The sequence below is a fragment of the Caretta caretta genome, chromosome 2 (genome assembly GCF_965140235.1).
Source record: "Caretta caretta isolate rCarCar2 chromosome 2, rCarCar1.hap1, whole genome shotgun sequence".
NCBI lineage: Eukaryota > Metazoa > Chordata > Testudines > Cheloniidae > Caretta > Caretta caretta.
In genome coordinates, this window is record NC_134207.1 from 87266154 (window position 1) to 87287771 (window position 21618).

Consider the following 21618-nt stretch of genomic DNA (forward strand, 5'->3'; position numbering starts at 1 on the left):
AAATCATGTAACTTCTCAGCAATGTTTTTGCTTTCCTCAAATCTTCCCTTTAACCCCTCGAGATCCAGTGGACCCACTGATTCTTTCACAGGCTTCCTATTTCTGATACACTACAAAAATCTGGGACTGCTTGTACCAGTAAAGTTATTTCAGTGTTTGTAGGATTGGGGACTTGATTACCTAAAGTTAGAAACCCAAATCTACATTCAGGAATCTAAATAAGTGGCCTAATTTTTAGATATCCTGAGTATCTGAACCCATTGAAATAAAATCTCTGAATATGATGCAACTTATGTAGGTGCATAAATATGAATGTAAATATCTAACTTTAGGCATCTGTGTTTGAAAATTTTGGTGTGAGGATGTGAGATGAGTTAGGGCATAAGAAAACATTTGATAGCTTTAGAAAACTATGGTGGGCCAATACTTAATGTGTTTCAAGTCAGTTTTCAAAGGGTTATATTCTACTCTCCATTATGCCAGTGTACAGCTGGAGTAACTCTAAGTGAATAGCTGAATTCAAAATTTGTGTCCTCTTAACCAGGACCAGAATGTGGCCCATACTGCATATCAGATCTGCTTTTTGAAAATACCTGTTTTATTATTTTCATTATCTTTTTCAGTTTCTGGTATATGAATGCATGTGCAGAAATCAGTTCCTTGCTTGATGTAAAAGCAAACATTTTTGTTTTAGTAATTTCCTGAAGGCTAGACTTTCACAAACCTAGGGCTATAGTGTGGCTTTTAAAGCCACTGGGATAAGATAAAGAAGCACTTTAATAGTTCCCAGAGTCATTATACCTGTGAAGGACAGACAGTTGCTAGCTGTGTAAAACCTACTTTTCCCAGTGTGCAGCAAATTGTGTTTGGGGGTAGGGGCAGAAGATGGGAAGGCCATAACTACATCTATTCCCTTTGGGTTCTCTCTCTCTGGGGTCAGAGCTTACGTTCCTAATCCCTACATTCACTGAGCACAAACAATAGGATTCTGAGATTCAGGAAGGGCTCTCTGTGCCCTCTAACCCACCCTGTCCACAGGGGAAGCCAGATTTGATCCCTTTAATTTTTAAAAAAAATCTCGACCAGTGTTAAAACCAAACATGAATATTTCTTGCTTCCTATAACTGTCCACCAATTCAGAGAGGTGAGCATTGGTGGAAACAGACACATTTCACCACTTTGTTATACGTCAACACTCTCTGCTACTTTACCATTTCTCTCTTCCACATTAAGCCATTGTGAATATACTAGTTCTAACACTATATCTTTTTGTATTACATTCAAAATTGATGGTTTAAAGGAACAGCATTAAAAGTGGAAACAGCCTGCAGCTTGGGTCTCAGCTGGTGGAAGTAGACACTGTCAAGCTACAGAGGATGTCTTGTTTATAGTCAGCCAGCTATTTGGTTTCACTTGCTAATCAAGATGCCTTTTGGCCACTGGGCTGGATTGCAATTCAGTTATACTAATTGGGTTTTGATGGAGATGTTCTGATAGTGGGATTGTTTGCTCAGTTGCTAAATGTCTGTTTGGTGGCTTTACAAATAAAGCACAATCATTTAAACTCTTAGTGCTGGCTGTTGCAGCCCCACTAACTTACATACCAACTACATAATTATCCCTTCTAACTACTAATCAATCTTATACTTCTATAAACCTACAATTTTACCCCATTTAACTTACAACGATTATTTATGATATAATATGTTAGTTAATTATAACATCACACAATAAATGAACAATAAACTGAAATCATTGGCTACACTTGTGACAGGTTTCAGAGTAACAGCCGTGTTAGTCTGTATTCGCAAAAAGAAAAGGAGTACTTGTGGCACCTTAGAGACTAACCAATTTATTTGAGCATAAGCTTTCGTGAGCTACAGCTCACTTCATCGGATGCATACTGTGGAAACTGCAGAAGACATTATATACACGGAGACCATGAAACAATACCTCCTCCCACCCCACTCTCCTGCTGGTAATAGCTTATCTAAAGTGATCACTCTCCTTACAATGTGTATGATAATCAAGGTGGGTCATTTCCAGCACAAATCCAGGTTTTCTCACCCTCCGCCCTCCCCCCCCCCCACAAACTCACTCTCCTGCTGGTAATAGCCCATGGGTTTGTGGGGGGGGGGCGCGGAGGGTGAGAAAACCTGGATTTGTGCTGGAAATGACCCACCTTGATTATCATACACATTGTAAGGAGAGTGATCACTTTAGATAAGCTATTACCAGCAGGAGAGTGGGGTGGGAGGAGGTATTGTTTCATGGTCTCCGTGTATATAATGTCTTCTGCAGTTTCCACAGTATGCATCCGATGAAGTGAGCTGTAGCTCACGAAAGCTTATGCTCAAATAAATTGGTTAGTCTCTAAGGTGCCACAAGTACTCCTTTTCTTTTTGGCTACACTTGTGATCTTGTTCCTAACCGCTAATCCGAAATGTAATAGCAATATTGCAGGCTCCCAGAACCAGATCTCTCGAACATCCGTTATTTCGAGGGATATCACTCATTTTAGCACCAAATGTAAATGTTCCATGCACATTGTGTTACCCTCATTGTTGCTGACATTTTTTTTTACATCAGAAAAAAAGAATAATGAAACTGAGGTCATAGAAAGTTATTTACAGTAAATGAAGGCATTTCATAGCACTCTAATTTTCCTGCATGTTCAGGAATTCAGACTGGAACAAGTGCAAAGAGGGGCTATTAGGATGAATAAGGGAATAAAGAGCCTGTCTTACAAGAAATACATCAGTGGTAAACACAAGGGAGGGAGAAGAGCTAGTTAAGCTAGAGGACTATGTTGGCATAAGAATAAATGGAGGTAAACTGTCAATGAATAAATTAAGTCTAGAAATTAGAGGAAGGTTTCTAACCATTGGAGGAGTGTGGTTCTGGAACAACCTTCCAATGAAACAACCTTCTAATAGTTTGAAGATGGAGCTTTATACATTTATGAATGGGATTATGATGTGGGTGGCTGTAATAGCAGGGTCTGGACTCAGTGACCTAGAAGGATCCTTCCAGTACTATGGTGCTCATTTAAGGTCCTTGTCACATACTGTATGCCACATTTGGGCCTGAGCAGGTTGCCAGCTATGCTTAGAAGTAAGATATTAAGTAAGACCAAAGGCAGCCTAATGGCGTAAGACATGAAGGAGCTACATACACAGGAAGTGAGAGAGAGATACACGTTTTATGCTGCCATTTTGCTCCTGGGTGATCTTAGAAAACCCTTCATTTTTAAACAACTGATAAACAAGAGAGCCAACTTTGGACCCACAAGGTTTGATATTAAATCACAACTAGGAAAGGTTGAATTATTAAGTAACTGTAAGTGTTGAAAGAACCTATGGATCCCTGCTTAAAATGTACACAGGTTGAAAGGGCTTCCTCTGAACAAAACATTCCTGATGTATGGGACTGAATACCATACAAAAGATGAAACTTAGTCCTTAAAATGGCTTCTGAACGTCTTACTTTTGTAACCATATAAATATTGTATAGTATATTTCACTGAAATGGAAACTCCTGCATATGACATATTTCTTTCTTTAGGCAGGCAGTACAGGAATTCACAAAGACTCCTTTGACCTTTCTAATATTAAAAGAAGCAACTATCGAATTTAAACCTTGCTTGAATTATGAAAGGTCATTTTTTTTCTCATCAGTTTTTTCTTCTGAGATTGGGGAGGGAAAAATCTCAGTTTAAGATCTCCAAGAAGCAAGCTTTTTCTCCTGCAAATACTAATGCATTTTCTATGTTTCAAGACCCATTGAGTAACAAAGCTAACAAATAGATATACAGAATTTCTGTTATCATTAGCTTGCAAGGAAACCATAACCAACAAATTGGAAAGCATACAGAAGTGTCATGAAGTCTTATTATGTAAACATACTGAGTACAATTCCCCAAACCATACTCTGCACAAGACCATATATATATACACACACATGAAAAACTATATTAAGGTTGCAAAGTCTAGTAGTTAAAAATTAGGAAGTGCCAGAATTAAGTTTGCCTGTGCAAGCTAAATTCTCCCCCTGTAAGTGTATGCATCATGATACAGTTTTTATTTACATGATCACACTATTTTTTCCAAATGATCCCTCCTTTATTCAGTGCAGAGGATGGACCTGTTCTGGGGATGAATCAGATGAAGTAAGGAGGCTGTTTTCTGTAAGACCCCTGCTTCATTTGTTGCAGAGGTTAGAACGTCTGAAGTGAATGAGGTAGGGGATTGGGGATTTCTGGAAGAGAAAGGAGGGCTTCATGGCTAAGATATTTGAAATCTGCCTTGGAGAACTGGAGTCTACCCCTGCCCCTATACCTCTGCCATAGAGTTCCTATGTGATGGTAGGCAAGTGACTTAAATCCAACTTTTGGGTCACTTATTCTGTATTCCTTGTTTTCTTGGTGCTCAACTTGATACCGTGTGGACTGATCTGCAGCAGTGTTGAGCACTCCCAGCTGCAACTGAAGTCAATGTGAGCTGTGCTTGAACATAAAAAATGCTATATAATTATAAATGTGCTGACAAATCAGGTCCTAAAGAGTCTCAGATTGGGTACATAAATGTAAAGGATTCTTTTGTTCTTAATTGCTGTTTGCCTCGGCTCTCAATTTTAAATAACAGGATAATATCACCCCCTCACCTCAACAGGGTGTTGTGAAGATAAAATAATGTTTGTGTAGTATTCAAATATTGTAGTGATAAGATCAATAGAAAAATCCATGAGGAAATTAATAAATCTGTCTTCATAGCAGGGTGTGACTGGAGTACAGTAAATAGGCCAAGGGCCACACATTGAACGATTATTACCTTCTTGTTACATCATGTCTGTAATTAGCTCCTCATACCTTTGAACTCAGTGGGCTCTACACAGATTGTAGGGTCTATATGGCTCCATCGGCAAGTTTTAGGCTATCGGACAGAGATCTTGGCTTTTTATTAGAGCTGTTTGAAATTTCTCAACATTTTGACAAAAAAGGCTTGGAAACTTTTTTTCTGCTTTTCAACTAGCTTATTGAATGGTCAAAAGTTTTCAAACAAGTCAATGATTCAACAAAAGTTCCATGAACATTTCTTGAACACATTTTCCAAAAAAAACAGTGTGCATTTTTTGAACAGTTCTACTTTCTATCTGTATTATAAGGCATGTTGCACACTTTTAGGTGCTGTAAGAAATCATGATAAAATATTGAAATGCCTGTTTTGTTGACTATCAGAACTTTAAATGCTTTGTCCAGTTCTGGAGAACTTATTCTATAATTACATGAAAGAATCTATTTAAAACAAAAAGGACAGGAGGACTTGTGGCACCTTAGAGACTAACAAATTTATTTGAGCATAAGCTTTCGTGAGCTACAGCTCACTTTATCGGATGCATTCAGTGCATTTAAAACAAGGAACACATGGTGTGGTTTATGGTGCTATACTCTTTTGCTACCTCTGGGGGTATGTCTGCAGTTGGGAGCGTGCTTCCAGCATGCATAGATGGGCATGGGCTAGCTCTGCTCTAGGTAGCATGCTAAAAAATAGCAGTATGACCTCTGTGGCAGCTTTGGCTAGACATTGAAGTACCTGACCCCCTGGATATATACTTGGGCAGCTACTGAGCCACATTGCTATTTTTAGCACACTAGCTAGAGCATAGCTAATGAGCATCTGTCTACCGGCACTAAGAAGCACACTCCCAACTGCAGTGTTGTGATTTCTTAACATTCAGACTCTCATTCCTCTCCCTAAAAATCCTTAGAGTGCATCATCCTTACTGCCAGTGAGATCATACCTCTCCATAGAGCATCCTTGAATTACCTCACTCCTTCTGAGGCACCTTCCCTCTCAGATCCTTCACTTTTCTATCCTATCGCTTCCTCAAGAGATTCCCACATCATCTCCTGGTCATCCTGCTTTCTGTGCTCTGGGTGATATGCTGCTGCTGAAGGTGTTGATGGTGCACCATTATTCCAGTGTATTTTGCTATTCATTTGCTTTTCTTCCACCTCGTGCTTTTTCAGGTTGATTGGTCAGCATCAGAACAATAGAAGTTTCTGCATCCTACATTAGATTTAAAGCCAAATCTGGAAAACTGAAACCGTGTATTCTTCCTGGTAAGTTTCCCCTTGTTAGAAATAGACCACTGAATTTCACTAGAAAAAAAAAATAGAGAACAATCCTGTACTAAAAGAGAAAAGGATTAGATGACATAATAGGCCCTTTCATTACTTAATGTCTAGGCTTCACCAGCAAATGTTGCATATCTGTGGGATCTACACACATTCAAGGTGTATAGGGACTTAGGGTTAGACCCACAAAGGGGATTTAGGCTCAGCATCGCAACACCTAATGTTTAGATGCCCCGCCACCTAGTGGAAACCATAGCCCTGAACTGGACACCAAGGCCCATATCCTCAAAGGTTTTTATGCTCCTAATTACCATACATTTCTACAAGGGTTAGACAGTTTAATACCTTTGAGGTTCTGGCCCCAGTCATTAAATAGTCATTGGAAGTGGGACTTAGGTCTCCCGTCACCCAGGTGAGTGCCCTACCCACTGGGCTATGGAGTCAGTCCCATGCTTTTTTGTGTGTGTGGCTTAATGAGTGGTATATATTTCATACAATGTTAAACAGCTTCAACAGGAGCAATTGAGCGTGCCCCATCCCAGCAGTTAGGCATGCCTCTCAAAGATGGGACAGCAGCGAACAAATCCTTGTTCTATACAGGGTGGATTTGAACCTTGGTCTTTCACCTCCTGAGTGACTGAGTACAAGTGATAACACTACACCTGTGTTCTGTGTGAGACCAGGTTCACGAGGCATGCTCAGAGCATGCATGTAGGATCAGGCCTTTCAGATGAGATAGGTGAGACAACCCCTACTGTAAGGATCCTGCTGGCACTTAGGCATGAGTTGGGTATCAGGAATGAGGTTTCTAGCAGATTTTTAGATCCCTAAGGGACTTGACCCAGCAGAAACAGTCACCCAGGGAACTGGGCACCTCCAGGATTAGATGGCAGCTGAGCAGGGGGGTTTAAGATTCTAAATGTTGGACATAGGTGCCTAAAGAAGCTATTAGGCACTGAAATCCCTTTGTGGATCTAGCCCTTAATGACTTGGACCCAGCTCCTCATAGGTATTAAGTTGTCTAACTCCCATTGATTTCAACAGAAGCGAGGCACCTAAACACCTTAACTTGTGTGTTCTAATGTAAAAATATCAAATCCCATTTCTAAACGTTAAAGTAAGTGTCCTGATTTACAATGTTGCTGAGTACCTGAAGCTCCCATTGACTTCAAGGTGATTGGTGGGTGCTCAGCTATTCTGAAAATTAGAGCACATTTGTTTAGGTGCCTATGTATGGGTTTAGACCTCTAGCTTTAGGCTCCCAAGCCAAAAGATTTTGGCCATGGTGGCTTACAGGAATGAGCAAATTAACAAAAGTCTGGATGTTATCACACTGATAAACCAAACATTTAAGCATATGGGGAAGAGGATGTTTGAAAGAGAAGCAAAAGTCTTTGTAGTTTACATTAAACTGTTATTTGTGGAAATAAAAACAATAACATTTCTCAAAAATGAACTAGGTTTTATGTAAGTATGTATGTAGGATAATTATTCCAAATCTGAGTATTAATGGTACACAGAGATTTCTAACTAATTGACTTCAGACGCTCTAATCTGGCTTCTTGTGTTTTAAATCTAGCTGACTGTTTCTAGCCAGGAAATCGCAGGGTCATGTGACTAATACAAGACTTTATTGTGTGATATAGTGGTGGTATATAACACACAGAACTAGCCCCTTCTCAAGAAGCACTTTCCTTGGTGATGAGTAGATTCCCACGACCTATCCCTACTTTTTGTAGAATCATTATGCCCAGCAGGTCTTCCTGGGACTGGCCCTTTAAATTTGGAAGAACAAAGCTGCTGCAGTTCCAAAGTGTCCATTTTGTAACTGGCAGCTACTGTTTGCCATATCTCTTTTTCTTCCATCTGGTAAGTGTTAACTTGTCCTGTTATGCTTTCCCTTCTTACTCTGGAGGAGATGGCACATTCCCACGATCAATTACTTGCTCCTCTCCCAGTACCTTGAAGAAGATATTTAGTAATTCTGTGGATATTTTGCTTCAGGATTCAGTTTTATCCTAATCATCCAAAGCCCCCCTCCCAACAAACCCCATAAAGCAGAAAATAAAGGAACATCAGCTGGGAACACACTTTTGAAGGTCAGGTTTCAGAGTAGCAGCCGTGTTAGTCTGTATTCGCAAAAAGAAAAGGAGGACTTGTGGCACCTTAGAGACTAACCAATTTATTTGAGCATAAGCTTTTGTGAGCTACAGCTCACTTCATCGGATGCATCGCAAAAAGAAAAGGAGTACTTGTGGCACCTTAGAGACTAACAAATTAACAAGAAGTGTATCCCCGTGGTGCTATACCTCAAACTTTCCAGCCCTCCTCTGTCTTGTATATGTTCGTTAAGAAAGATCTCTATTGATTGTTCACAAAGAGTACATTTCTTGTTGATTTTATCTGCAGCGTGAAAATGATATTTTAGAAACCGCTATGTAATTTCTATGACTCATAGGCTATATAGGGTACAAACAAAAGTCTGATCCATCCTTTCAGAATGTAGGTAGGATCCTTTGCTGAACCAGTTAGGGGAATTGCCCTTGCTCCTCCTGACTAAGGGAGGTGAATCATCTTGGTATATTTTTATTTATCCTCCATTGGACCTTGATATACAGTGTGTTGTGAAAACTTAATTTGTGGTATAACCTTTGTGCTATCAGTAGTTTTTTTTTCTCTGTTGTACTGCTGTGTTAGACTGTTTATGTGGATCAGCAGGATGCCATGTCAGGAATATGTCTCTCCCCCCCCCACCTTTACTGACCTTTCCTGAAAAACTTGAAGAATTTTCTAGCCAAAGGTAATTCCTGCCTAAAAAGTGATTGGGTAGCAATGATTTGCACAACATTGAAAGGGCCTTCTGGTTTGCTGTATAAATGAAAAATTATGGGAACATGGCTTGCATGGAATCTGTGCCATTCTCTTGGATACTAGTATCTATACGGTATCTAATCTGTTTTATTATTTGTAATAACAAATTGCCCACAAGCAATGCCCACGCATACAGGGAGGGAGATGCAGTTCCTGCCTCAAAGAGCTCACAACTCAAGAGGAGAAGGAAGATCCAAAAGGGTTGGGAAATACAAACATAAGCTCTGATCCTGCATTCATAAGCTCTGATCCTGCAATCAGATCTGCCCAAGAACATCCCTCCGCCTGCTCCAAGACTTAATGATTTCAGTGGGACTCTGTGCCAGTGAATTTTATATTCACAGGAGTGTTTTAGTTTTTTGTTTAATAAATGCACGTTAACTGAGTGTACTTAATACCTGCTCTCAACCTATCCATTAGTAGTTGGTCCTGCATGGACTCAGTAGATCTTGAGGAGAGATTTAACGAAGGAATGGCTGGTAAGCCTTACAGGTCAGCAAGAGCATTGTATAATTGTCTTCCACACTCTTCCCAGTTTCACAACTAGATTCATGGGCTCTCCTAATTTCTTCCCACGCACAACATGGTGAGTCCCAAACCTCCGACTTTTAGTTATGATAGGTTTGAGTATCAGACTTCAATTCTGTTACTGAAAGGGATGGATCTTTCTTCACCACTCCGCTTTGTGTGTGTGTGTGTGGGGGGGGGGGGTGTATTTGATGTTTTTGTATTATTTTCTGTTTTTAATATAAGAAAATACTACAATTTCTGTTTTATGTTTGGACTACTTTTGTCTAGAAACTGGAGTTTCATTTTAGATTCGAGTTTAATAATGTGGAGCTAGATTGTGTCTTTGTCTTACTTGGATGAGCGGGGACTAAGGTCCTTTATTCCATCTTCATTTCAGGTCTCATGCAGAGCACAACCCTTGACCTCCAGACATTCCCCACTGCAAGCAAGGGGTTAGAGAGCTGGAAGAGCCTTGGCTATGTCCTGCCAACTCACTGGCTAAAGTAGCTGACTGGGCTCATGGGAGGGGAGGGATAGGATACAGAAGGACCTAGACAAATTGGAGGATTGGGCCAAAAGAAATCTGATGAGGTTCAATAAGGATAAGTGCAGGGTCCTGCACTTAGGACGGAAGAACCCAATGCACAGCTACAGACTAGGGACCGAATGGCTAGGCAGCAGTTCTGCGGAAAAGGACCTAGGGGTGACAGTGGACGAGAAGCTGGATATGAGTCAGCAGTGTGCCCTTGTTGCCAAGAAGGCCAATGGCATTTTGGGATGTATAAGTAGGGGCATAGCGAGCAGATCGAGGGACGTGATCGTTCCCCTCTATTCAACATTGGTGAGGCCTCATCTGGAGTACTGTGTCCAGTTTTGGGCCCCACACTTCAAGAAGGATGTGGATAAATTGGAGAGAGTCCAGCGAAGGGCAACAAAAATGATTAGGGGTCTGGAACACATGAGTTATGAGGAGAGGCTGAGGGAGCTGGGATTGTTTAGCCTGCAGAAGAGAAGAATGAGGGGGGATTTGATAGCTGTTTTCAACTACCTGAAAGGGGGTTCCAAAGAGGATGGCTCTAGACTGTTCTCAATGGTATCAGATGACAGAACGAGGAGTAATGGTCTCAAGCTGCAGTGGGGGAGGTTTAGATTGGATATTAGGAAAAACTTTTTCACTATGAGGGTGGTGAAACACTGGAATGCGTTACCTAGGGAGGTGGTAGAATCTCCTTCCTTAGAGGTTTTTAAGGTCAGGCTTGACAAAGCCCTGGCTGGGATGATTTAACTGGGAATTGGTCCTGCTTTGAGCAGGGGGTTGGACTAGATGACCTTCTGGGGTCCCTTCCAACCCTTATATTCTATGATTCTATGATTCTATGAAAGAAGTAAATGGCACTGTTTTAAGGTCTATAGTAACTCATTTCCCCCAACGCACCCTTCTCTCTCTCAAAGCAAGAGAAAAGCAGCTGCGGAATTATGTCTCAGTCGCAATTTCTTCCTGGGACACAGAACTGCACCTTACTGAGGACTAGGGTGACCAGACAGCAAGTGTAAAAAATTGGGACAGGAGCTGGGGGCACAATAGGTGCCTATATAAGAAAAAGCCCCCAAAATCAGGACTGTCCCTATAAAAATTGGGACATCTGGTCACCCTACTGAAGACTGAGTCTAACAGCTCAATCTAGCCCCTAATGAGTAGAAAAGTTGGTTGTACACCAATAAGTCAGAGAGAACTGCCTTGAGTTTGGAGTGAGAATGTATTAGGATACAAGTTGAAGAAGGCAGGTAAAGAATATTCCTGTTATTCGGAATGGGAAAAGGAGTCCATACATTTTAAGGATATTATGAAGAAAAACATGCATAAAACAGTGGTTTAAAATTTCTAAGGGTTTTGCCGAGGCCTATAGTAATATAAAGTACTTCTAATGGAATAATCACAATAAGAAAAAATGCTGTAATATGAATTCCCCTGAGTAAGAGCTCTGGCCTGCTGTTTTGTCCTCTAAATTTTATAAGGTTATTAACATATTTAGTAGTAATTCTATTAATTATCTAAGGTATTTAAAGAGAGAGGGTGTTTCCCAGAAACCATGCATTCAGCATAAATTTCTACAGTTCAGAAAAAAAAAATCTGGTTCTCAATCACGTACTGATCTACTCTGCAAGATGCTTGAGAAGATATTAGCAATATGTCGAGAGACTTGTCTTTCATCCAGTCAGTCTACATTTCTTTTTTTTTTAAATAGACTACTTGCGCATATTATAAGGAACCTTTAAAGCAGTAACAATAAAGCTGATTCTACAGTCTGCAAGATGTTGCCTTCCCCCTGAATGCAGTGAAGGTTTTTGCTGAATTGGTGTGGGCTCCCTTCTGCAGTTACTGCCTACATTTAAACTTGGAAAAAAATTAAAGCATGGATAATGTTATTTTACACAGAATCACTGGTATATTCATGACTGGTGGACTGATATATTTGTGTCTCAATCCTCTGAGAAATTGAATCTGTCTAGGATTAAATGCATCAGAGTTGTCTTCTGTCTGTTGTTGTGTTTGTGATGGAACCTATGGTGATCAAAATTAGAGTAACCTGATATAACTGATTCATATTAACTCTTTGTATATCAGAAATTGTAGATTTATACTGATGAAATAACTCTTGTCCTAGAGAAGCCAGAAATCAATGTCTAACCTGCTGAGCATGAATGATTCATCTTCATTATTTTCTGTTTTTAAGATCAGTTAGGTGAAGTAAGACTTTACCACTTTTCAGATTTTGCCTAAACAATGTATTCCCATTCTAGAATTTTCGGTTGTGCCGTGATAGTACAAACTATTGAACCCGGATAGGTGGACTACTCTCCATCTCACTGACATGGTGAAAAACAGTCCTTATTAGGGTATGTCTACACTACGAAATTAGGTCGAATTTATAGAAGTTGGTTTTGTAGAAAGCATTTTTATACAATCAATTGTGTGTGTCCCCACACAAATGCTCTAAGTGCATGTAGTCGGTGGAGTGTGTCCACAGTACTGAGACAACCGTCGACTTCCGGAGCGTTGCACTGTGGGTGGCTATCCCACAGTTCCCGCAGTCTCTGCCGCCCATTTGAATTCTGGGTAGAAATCCCAGTGACTGAGGGGGCTAAAACATTGTCGCGGGTGGTTCTGGGTACATATCATCAGGCCCCCCTTTCCTCCCTCCCTCCCTCCATGAAAGCAAGGGCAGACAATTGTTTTGCGCCTTTTTTCTTGAGTTACCTGTGCAGACACCATACCATGGCAAGCATGGAGCTCGCTCAGCTAACCGTCACCATATGCCTCCTGGGTGCTGGCAGACGTGGTACTGCATTGCTACACAGCAGCAGTTTATTGCCTTTTGGCAGCAGACAGTATGACTGGTAGCCGTCATCGACGTAGTCCTGGGTGCTCTTTTAACTGGGCGCCTGGGCAAACATGGGAGTGACTCAGCCAGGTCATTTCCCTTGTTTCGTCTCGTGGCGATTGAGTCCTACCAGCAGTGCACTGTCTTTTAATCAGCAGCCAGCAGAAGATGATGCCCAGCAGTCACACTGCACCGTCTTCGGCCGAGCACCCAGGAGCTGACGATGGCTAGCAGTTGTACTGCACAGTCTGCTGCCAGCAAGATGTATAAAGATAGATGAAGTGGCTCAAAACAAGAAATAGACCAGATTTGTTTTGTATTCATTTTTTCCTCCCTTCCTCCGTGAAATCAACGGCCTGCTAAACCCAGTTTTGAGTTCTATCCTTGAGGTTTTGAGTTCAATCCTTGAGGGGGCCATTCAGTTTCTCGCAAAGCCACCCCCTTTGTTGATTTTAATTCTCTGTAAGCCAACCCTGTAAGCCATGTCGTCAGTCGCCACTCCCTTCATCAGGGCAAAGGCAGACAATCGTTCCGTGCCTTTTTTCTGTGCAGACGCCATACCACGGCAAACATGGAGCCCGCTCAGATCACTTTGGCAATTAGGAGCACATTAAACACCGCACGCATTATCAGCAGTATATGCAGTACCAGAACCTGGCAAAGTGAAACTGGGCGAGTAGGCGACGTCAGCGCAGTGACGAGAGTGATGAGGACATGGACACAGACTTCTCTCAAAGCGTGGGCCCTGGCAATGTGGGCATCATGGTGCTAATGGGGCGGGTTCATGTGGTGGAACGCTGATTCTGGGCTCGGGAAACAAGCACAGACTGGTGGGATCGAATAGTGTTGCAGGTCTGGGACAATTCCCAGTGGCTGCAAAACTTTCGCATGCATAAGGGCACTTTCATGGAACTTTGTGACTTGCTTTCCCCTGCCCTGAGGCACAATAATACCAAGATGAGAGCAGCCCTCACAGTTGAGAAGTGAGTGGCAGTAGCCCTGTGGAAGCTTGCAATGCCAGACAGCTACCGGTCAGTCGGGAATCAATTTGGAGTGGGCAAATCTACTGTGGGGGTTGCTGTGATGCAAGTAGCCCGCGCAATCAAAGATCTGCTGATATCAAGGGTAGTGACCCTGGGAAATGCGCAGGTCGTAGTGGATGGCTTTGCTGCAATGGGATTCCCTAACTGTGGTGGGGCCATAGACGGAACCCATATCCCTATCTTGGCACCGGAGCACCAAGCCGGCGAGTACATAAACTGCAAGGGGTGCTTTTCAGTAGTGCTGCAAGCACTGTTGGATCACAAGGGACGTTTCATCAACATCAACGTGGGATAGCCTGGAAAGGTACATGATGCTCGCATCTTCAGGAACTCCGGTCTGTTTCAAAAGCTGCAGGAAGGGACTTTATTCCCAGACCAGAAAATAACCGTTGGGGGTGTTGAAATGCCTATAGTTATCCTTGGGGACCCAGCCTACCCCTTAATGCAGTGGCTCATGAAGCCATACACAGGCAGCCTGGACAGTAGTTGGGAGCTGTTCAACTACAGGCTGAGCAAGTGCAGAATGGTGGTAGAATGTGCATTTGGACATTTAAAAGCGTGCTGGCGCAGTTTACTGACTCGGTTAGACCTCAGCGAAACCAATATTCCCACCGTTATTACTGCTTGCTGTGTGCTCCACAATATCACAATATCTGTGAGAGTAAGGGGGAGACATTTATGGCGGGGTGGGAGGTTGAGGCAAATCGCCTGGCTGCTGGTTACGCACAGCCAGACACCAGGGTGGTTAGAAGAGCACAGGAGGGCGCGGTGCGCATCGGAGAAGCTTTGAAAACCAGTTTCATGACTGGCCAGGCTATGGTGTGAAAGTTCTGTTTGTTTCTCCTTGATGAAACCCCCTGCCCCTTGGTTCACTCTACTTCCCTGTAAGCTAACCAACCTCCCTCCTCCCTTCGATCACCGCTTGCAGAGGCATTGTTGCTTCACATTCATGCGTTCTTTATTAATTCATCACACAAATAGGGGGATAACTACCAAGGTAGCCCAGGAAGGGTGGTGGAGGAGGGAAGGACACGGACACACAGCACTTTAAAAATTTAAAACTTTAAAACTTATTGAATGCTATCCTTCTGTTCTTGGGCAATCCTCTGGGGTGGAGTGGCTGGGTGGCCAGAGGTCCCCCCAGTGCGTTCTTGGGCATCTGGGTGAGGAGGCTATGGAAATTGGGGAAGAGGGCGGTTGGTTACACAGGGGCTATAGTGGCAGTCTGTGCTCCTGCTGCCTTTCCTGCAACTCAACCATACGCTGGAGCATATTGGTTTGATCCTCCAGCAGTCTCAGCATTGAATCCTGCCTCCTCTCATCATGCTGCCGCCACCTTTCAGCTTCAGCCCTCTCTTCAGCCCGCCACCTCTCCTCCCAGTCATTTTGTGCTTTCCTGCACTCTGACATTGTCTGCCTCCATGCATTCATCTGTGCTCTGTCAGTGTGGGAGGACAGCATGAGGTCAGAGAACATTTCACCATGAGTGCGTATTTTTCGCCTTCTGATCTTCACTAGCCTCTGGGAAGGAGAAGATCCTGTGATCCTTGAAACACATGCAGCTGATGGAGAAAAAAAAAAGGGACAGTGGTATTTAAAAAGACACATTTTATAGAACAATGGGTACACTCTTTCATAGTAAACCTTGCTGTTAACATTACATACACAGCATATGTGCTTTTGTTCCAAGGTTGCATTTTGCCTCCCCCCACCACGTGGCTAGCCCCTCCCCCTCCCCGTGGCTAACAGCGGGGAACAGGCAAACAGCCCAGCAGGAATGGGCACCTCTGAATGTCCCCTTAAGAAAAGCACCCTATTTCAACCAGGTGACCATGAATGACATCACTCTCCTGAAGATAACAGAGAGAGATAAAGAACAGATGTTGTTTGAATGCCAGCAAAAACATAAACTGCAATGCTTTGTTCTACAATGATTCTCGAGAATGTGCTACTGGCCTGGTGTGGTAAAGTGTCCTACCATGGTGGACGGAATAAGGCTGCCCTCCCTAGAAACCTTTTGCAAAGGCTTTGGGAGTACATCCAGGAGAGCCGCAAATGCCAGGGCAAATTAATCATTAAACATGCTTGCTTTTAAACCATGTATACTATACACTCACCAGAGGTCCCGTCTCTGCCTGACGGGTCTGGGAGGCAGCCTTGGGTGGGTTCGGGGGGTACTGGCTCCAGGTCCAGGGTGAGAAACAGTTCCTGGCTGTCAGGAAAACGGTTCCTCTGCTTGCTTGCTGTGAGCTATCTACAACTTCATCATCATCTTCCTCGTCCCTAAAACCTGCTTCCGTGTTGCCTCCATCTCCATTGAAGGAGTCAAACAACACAGCTGGGATAGTGGTGGCTGACCCCCTAAAATGGCATGCAGCTCATCGTAGAAGCGGCATGTTTGGGGCTCTGACCCAGAGCGGCCGTTTGCCTCTCTGGTTTTCTGGTAGACTTGCCTCAGCTCCTTAAGTTTCACGCGGCATTGCTTCGGGTCCCTGTTATGGCCTTTGTCCTTCATGCCCTGGGAGATTTTGACAAATGTTTTGGCATTTTGGAACCTGGAACGGAGTTCTGATAGCATGGATTCCTCTCCCCATGCAGCGATCAGATCCCGTACCTCCCGTTCAGTCCATGCTGGAGCTCTTTTGCGATTCTGGGACTCCATCATGGTCACCTCTGCTGATGAGCTCTGGCCAGCGTGGCAACCTGCAGGTGACCATGCAAACAGGAAATTGAAATTCAAAAGTTTGCGGGCCTTTTCCTGTCTACCTGGCCAGTGCATCTGAGTTGAGAGTGCTGTCCAGAGCGTTCACAATGGAGCACTCTGGGATAGCTCCTGGAGGCCAATACTATCTAATAGCGTTCACAGTACCCCAAATTCGACCCAGCAAGGCCAATTTAAGTGCTAATCTCCTTGTCAGGGGTGGAGTAAGGAAATCGATTTTAAGAGCCCTTTAAGTCAAAAAAAAGGCCTTTGTCGTGTGGACGGGTGCAGGGTTAAATCAATTTAACGCTGCTAAATTCGACCTCAACTCCTTGTGTAGACCAGGGCCTAGAGACCCTTCAAAGTGATTTTGGTAAAGGAATTAGACAAAATATCTAAAGAGAGCTGCATTTTGAATACAAAAAATCAAGGCTCCAATAGACCAGTCCAAGAGTCAGTCAACCCGATTTATGTCTTCATAGAATTGTGTTCCCTATTAGGCAGCGCGTGTTAATGCTGAGTGGACAAGAGAAAATGAGGAGGTTTAACAGGGCAAAGACCAAAGCAAGTGATGCAGCACCTACTCCATTAAATTCCATTTTAACTTTTTTTAATAGGAAAGATGAGACTAATCCTCTGCTATGGAACAATCAGGTCACGTGAAGGGTAATATCAAAAATGTTAAAAGTACATCCATACTGGCATATACTAGACCCCTTATAGTTATATTAAGCACATAAGATAGAGAAACTTAACTTTATATAGCTCAAGTGGCTAGATAAAGGAGTGAAGATACTTAAAAGATAATGCTCTGCTCATGAGGTGCTCTATCTTCTTGTAGTGTTTTGTCTACTTCAATTTTTTTAACACTTTGAGGACAGACCATTTGTCTCCTAATTATGTCCAGCACTAGACACACACTGTCAGTGCACAACAAATTATCAATGAATAATAAAGATGCAAACATGTATGTGGAAAACTTAAATGAAAGAAGCAATGAAAAGACTTGGGATGAAATCCTGTTCCCATTGACTTCAATGGGAACAGGATTTCACCCTATGGTACTTTCCCTCTTCTCTAATGGGACTGATGAATTTTGAAACATCACAAGGGTTGAATTTTGCCCCTATCTCTAATAGCGAAAGATTGCTTATCAGCCAGAGACATCTCAGCAAAGGAGAGAAAACATCCAGAAGGAAGTCCCATCCCCTGAATGGAATGTGATTTTTTTTTAAAATAACATCCTTAGATTTTCTTATTTCACTTGACCTTAAACACAGTATAATACAGTACTGGACCCTACACTTAACTGCCTATAATAATTGTTCCTATTCCAGATGTTTGTTAGAAATACACTAGGATAACCCATACTAAGGGCTTGATTAATGATTATTGCTTTCAAAGGGAAGGTATTAGTATCAGTCTAGCTCTGCAATATGATTTTCAACATAAACTTTGAGTCAGTGATCCATGCCCTGTCACCCGAGAACATAAGAATGGCCATACTGGGTCAGACCAAAGGTCCATCAAGCCCAGTATCCTGTCCTCTGACAGTGGCCAATGGCCGGTGCCCCAAAGGGAATGAACAGACAGGTTATCATCAAGTGATCCATGCCCTGTCACCCAATCCCAGCTTCTGGCAAACAGAGGCTAGGGACACCATTCCTGCCCATCCTGGCTAATAGCCATTGATGGACCTATCTTCCATGAATCTATCTAGCTCCATTTTGAACACTGTTATAGTATTGGACTTCACAACACCCTCTGGCAAGGAGTTCCAGAGGTTGACAATGCGTTGCATGAAAAAATACTTTCTTGTGTTTGTTTTAAACCTGCTACGTATTAATTTCGTTTGATGGCCCCTTGTTCTTTTATTATGAGAAGGGGTAAATAACATGTCATGATACCAGTCAGAGGGATTAAATAAATCCTGAAAGAAGGTGGGTTCTGAGTGTTACAATAGCTGCAAAGATGCTCATTCTGTGGAGGAAGTGTGCCAGCTCAGATGTAACACAGTGGAGCAATGGAAGGTTAGAAACCACCAAATCTGCAAAAAGAAAAGGAGGACTTGTGGCACCTTGGAGACTAACAAATTTATTTGAGCATAAGCTTTCGTGAGCTACAGCTCACTTCATTGGATGCATACAGTGGAAAATACCAAATCTGAGAGAGCATCATTTGTAAAACTCAACAGACTTCATATTTTGGGGCAAATGTAATATTTTTTTAATAAGCCGTGCATAGATGAAACACATAAAAGGATGTCAGGACAGTTTTCCGATGCCCAGAATTCAAGGAGAATTTATATTTATCTCGTGATGACTAGTTGGTCTTTTCTTGGTAAAAGGTAACGGTAGGCTTGTGGCTGTTTTGAAATGATGTAATTATACAAGAGATCAGACTAGATGATCTTCTGGTCTCAAATCTATTAATCTAGTAATCTTTTCCCCTCATATATATGTTGTTTGGGAATGTTCCTAATATTTCCCCTGTCACATCAGTAATATTTGATTTTGTTTCTGTGTTTTATGAGATAAATGTTGTATGACTTGGTTAATTACCAGCCAATTCAACACAACAATCAGTCATAGAACTATTATAATTAATCCAGGTTTTATAGGTACATTTGTATATATCTGCACTGTATCTGTCTTTTTTCTATTTAATTTTTACTTATAATTTTCAATTTACAGCTATAACAAAGTAGTGAAAAGAACCTGATAAATTGCAAGTTGAGCATGAAAAAAAAAGTGAGAAATGTCACTTGTCAACCAAGGCTTCTAAAACCTTAAGCTTACAACATGAAAGCGTTAAAAACACAAAAAAAGCGGTATCTCTGTATAATAAATTAATTGTTTTCTGACAGCAACTGTCAAATAAAATAAAATATACCACTACTCAAAAAAAAGTTAATTCCCATTTAAGTGAACTCCCTTGCAGAATCATGATTAAATATGACTTGTCTACATGATGACAAACTATTCATATAATTTTTTAAAAAAAATCTAACACAATTAAATGAAAGAGAAGCCAAAAGAACATCAACTGTGAAAGCACTTTGTAAGTAGGTCATTTTGCCAAGAGCAAAACATTCTTATAGAAATGCCAGTAACATTATGGAGATAACAAAATGACACAAACAATGAAATTTAGAGTTAAAATGGCTTGACTTTCTGAGCACCCACAAACCTGACTGAGTCAATAGGGGAGGCAGAAGTTTAGCTCTAATTCAAATCAAGCCAAATGTTGTCATTGAACCTTTACATTATGTTTGTGTGTCTTTACATTGCTAGGGTCTCAGGCAGCGGAAGCTAGTCACTCCCAGTGGCACTTCAGTGTACAAACTGAACACCTGTGATCTGCTAGGAAGTGGCCAGTCAGCATTAGCAATGCAGGGCTTTATGTGAGTTGTTGGGACAAAGAGTAGCTTCCCAGATTTCCCACTCCTGAGCTTTCCACCTTTTGCCCTTGATTGTGCCAGGTGAAGTGTCATTCCCCAGGCATAATGAAGCCCAATGAGTGGATCTAGAGTATGTATCATAACCGTTAGAATAACCATACAACATGGTGAGTTAAAACAGATTGACAGACTTAAATCTGAAGATTGGTATTTTCTTTCTTCATAGTAGGACCTGCTCTTTTGCCAGTGTTTGGCACTGACATTGTAATGGTACCAGTATATAATCACTTAACCTGCTAAAGTGTCCATATACTGCTGTAAGACAATTCCATTGAGAAAGAAGATATTTTTACTCCTTGATGCTGAAGAAAGTAAAACTCCTTGCACTTGATATGGTGTAAATGATACTTTCAAAATGTACATGTTATAGAAGATATTAGTATACATGGAATATCCTCTAATCCAGCGTTCAGTATGTCAGGTTTATCCATGTATGCATACTGAACCTCTCAGTAAGGTTGTTTTTGGGATCCAGAAGCTGTACATGATACAATTTGTATGTTTATTTGATAATTATGTTGATAATTATATCCCATTTGAATTATATTCAAGACTGGATGAAATACTGTAATCCTATTTTATAGCAGTTTTATAGTGAGGAAGCGGTGTACTTTGAGACACTTTTTCCTTATCATACCAACTATTCACGCAATAGTGAATTCCTATGACTCACTACATTTTCAGAGATGAGACATTAAGACTCAGTCACACTGTCTCCGTGAGCTAAGTTTACCTCCTACTTATCAACAGACTTGAACAGCTGCTATGCACTAGCAAGAGGTATAGGATTCCTAATATCTAAACCTAGATCCCACATCACAAATATTCAGAAAATCACTGTGTAAGGCTGCTGTGTGGACTGTTATAACCCTTTAATAATGTTTGGAAATGAACTATAACTTTTCTGAAGACAACTGAGCACAAGAGAACTAATATTAATTCAGAACATGTTTGAACAGTACAAAACAGTGGTTTAACTTACAGTATATTGTTATTTTTCACTCTGTCTAGACAGAGGGCATTATAGTTCTGTTTTCAACTGCAAGAAAAAAATTTGTCTGATTTATGGCCTAATCTTGGGATGTGCTGAACATCCACAACTATTAATGGAGTTTTAATCAGAAGACCACTCCAGTAGGAGTTCCAAATCCTCCACACCTCTCAGAATCAACCCCTACCCAGCATCTTTACTTCACGGTGATTAGACTTCTTCTTTCTTGCCAATTCCCTATTTGGGGTCAGCATACATACATTTGTATGACTTATTACTTATCTTAATACTGGGTTACATGAATGTACAATGGCTGTTAACCCTTTCTGCAGAGTTTCCTTCCATCTCAGATGTAAGTGATAACAGATGTTGTCAAACTGGACAGGATATGATGAGCACATCTGCGGAGGGGAATGGAGGGCATAAATGGACATGCTTTCTGCCATCCTCCTGTTCCTGGGATGCCAGTATTGTTCTAGCTAGAATGGTACATATCCTGCCATGCCGCCCCAACCCCCCCCAG